Below are 3,049 nucleotides of genomic sequence, written 5' to 3'. Positions count from 1 at the left end.
GAACCGCTAACCTCAAGGACTCCCTAAAGGGGTACCAGGGCTCCCAGGACCACTCTGAGAACCACTGCTCTAAGTAAATAGTATTTGAGAGATCTGAATGAAGGCATATCCTAATCAAACTAACTCATCTCACCCTCTACACACAACAAAGGAGAGGAGCAAGGGAAAGGTGTGTGTGTGTGTGTGTATGTATATGTGCGTGGTATGTGTTTATATGTATAGTATGTATGTATATGTGTATTTGTGGTATATGTGTGGGATGTGTCTATGTGTCTATGTGTGTGGTGTATTTGGTATGTGTGTATATGTGTATATGTATGTATGTTTGTGTGTGTGGTGTATGTGTGTGTGGTGTGTATGGTATGTGTGTATGTATATTTGTGTGTGTGGTGTATGTATATATGTGTATGGTGTGTGTAGTATGTATATGTATGTGTGTATATGTATTGTGGTGTGTGTATGGTATGTGTCAATGTGTGTATGTGTGAGGGGTATGTGTATATGTGTGTAGTGTATGTGGTATGTGTATGTATGTCTGTGTATGTGGTGTATGTGTATGGTGTGTGTGCACACATGTGTGTGAGTGTGTGTGCAAGTGTGTATGTGTGTGTTAAGATAACTTCCCTGTTGGACTATTTCATTCTTTTCTTTCCCCCTCCTGTTTATTTTAAAATGCTTCAATGCTCCACAAAAGACTCCACGTAGTGTAGTCTTCCAGGAAGTCATACTCCTTTTAAAGAGACGCATTTAAAAATATAAGTAAATATTATTTTAGGCGGACTGCTTGCTAACTCTTTACTCCAGTCCTTCATTCCAAATAGGTCCCCCCTCTCTGAGTCTCTATACGTACTTAATAGTATCTGTGGGAGGGAGGGAAATTTTCTTCAGTGGCGTAACCAGAGTTCCTGTAAATAATCCCTCACCCTCAACCCTAACGAAACTTACTGGGCTATCAAAGAGGGAAAGAGAGAAAAGACAAAAAGAAGAGAAAAGCAAAAGAAGGGAAATGAAATCAGAAGAGGGACCGGGTAGAGAGGGTTCTAGGGAGGGACCGGGTAGAGAGGGTTCTAGGGATTGGGTTCAGCAGGAGTGACAGGGAAACAGGAGGGAACAAGGGGGTGGAGAGGAGGAAATACATCATGTGTGTGTGTGAAGATGCCATTGTGAAACCCACAGCTGTGTATAATCAACAGACCCTATGCGAGGCACATTATATGGGAACATTGTCGTGGGCCCGAGCTGGCTGAGAGGCTGGCCATGGGAGCAGATTGCTCCACGGACATCGCGTTTGTTTCTGGGTCCTCCAAGGCCTTTTGTCCTGGGCTGATTCCCTAACTCTGGGACAGTTCAAAAGTGAACACGCCATGCCCTCGAGAATTTCCAGAAGGCCAGCTCTTCCCAGGAGAGGCTGCCACTCTTTGTCCCATACATACATGCATGTCCCTGCAGTGAGAAAGAGAAACCAAAGGAAGCTCGGCCATACACAACAGTCTCAGCCGAGAACTCCCACTGACTGCCTCCTCCTCCCAAGTCACTGTGTGCTGGGTGCTGGGGGAACCAGACTCAGTGTTGGTCCCCCATCCATTGTCCTTTCATTTGGAACTCTCAGCCGAGGCTCTCTGCTCTGCTCAGGACTCCTCCACGAGAGAGCCTTAGCTGACTCCCCAGGTGATTTCCTTGGGATGTTGTGGGAACCTGGTTTGATGATGTTTGCTCTCTCTCTCTCTCTCTCTCTCTCTGTGTGTGTCTATCTCTCTGTCTCTCTGTCTGTTTCTCTCTCTGTCTCTCTCTCCCTCTCTCTCTTTCTCTCTCTGTGTGTGTGTCTATCTCTCTGTCTCTCTGTCTGTTTCTCTCTCTCTGTCTCTCTCTTTCTGTCTCTCTCTGTCTCTCTCTCTCTCTCCCTCTCTCTCTTTCTCTGTCTGTCTCTCTCCCCTTATCTATTATTTATCTATCAATCTATCTTTTGCTATTTATTCTTTCACTTTGTCTTGCTGTATACTTAATAAATTCACACATTCAAAGACAACTGTATGGCCATCCTAGATCAGTCTCTGGACGGAACAGAACATACAACAACAATAATAACAACAACAACTTCTTCTCTATCCATATCCTAGAGGCCAACCTATTTTTTTCATCAGCATGTTTCTTATTTGATTAAGGCAGTATCTTTCCAGAAAGAGGCAGGGGTAAAGACACAACTTCAATAGTGGGAAGGTGGCTATCTCAGTTATTCCCAGCCCAGGGGCGAATGAGCCCCTCGGGTGGATCAGCCACCCAGGCATGTGCTTACTCAGGATAGAGAATTACCTCATGGGGCTCCAGGAAGCTGGGCACCCAGGTAAAAAGTAGCCCTGCCCCCCCTTTCAGGGAGGTGTCCACAGACAACTTTTATTTATGTTACAGTCTTATGTGGCCTGACTTTGATCCATGGTTCTGGGATGTTTACATTTGACCAGAAAACCTTGAATCTGACCTCAAACCTCATGGCATGTAAATGAGACATTTGTAGTTCTACACCAGTACCTAACACCCAACCACCATATGGGAAAAATGAATTTGTCTTAGGCAGGTGCTAGGGAAACTGGGTAGGAGCATAGCTCCTTACCCCGAGTAGGCAGACAATAAAGGCACAAAGAACCTTTGGTCAACACAACCTAGGTCAGGGGGACAGCTCTCTCTCTGTCTCTCTCTCTGTCTCTGTCTTTCTCTCTGTCTTTCTCTCTCTGTCTCTCTGTCCCTTTGTCTGTCCCTCTGTCTCTCTCTCTGTTTCTGTCTCTCTGTCTTTCTCTGACTCAGTCTGTCTGTCTGTCCCTTTGTATCTCTCTCTGTCTCTCTTTCTGTCTGTCCCTCTGTCTCTCTCTCTCTCTGTTTCTCTGCCTCTCTCTGCCTCTCTCTGTCTCTCTGCCTCTCTCTCTCTGTCTCTCTGTCTATCTGTCTGTCTGTCTCTCTGCCCCTCTCTGCCTCTCACTCTCTGTCTCTCTCTCTGTTTGTTCCTCTGTCTGTCTGTCAGTCTCCCTCTCTCTCCCTCCCTCCCTTTCTCCCTCCC

This window comes from Mastomys coucha, unplaced genomic scaffold, assembly GCF_008632895.1.
Source record: "Mastomys coucha isolate ucsf_1 unplaced genomic scaffold, UCSF_Mcou_1 pScaffold3, whole genome shotgun sequence".
NCBI lineage: Eukaryota > Metazoa > Chordata > Mammalia > Rodentia > Muridae > Mastomys > Mastomys coucha.
This window is presented reverse-complemented; position numbering follows the sequence as displayed.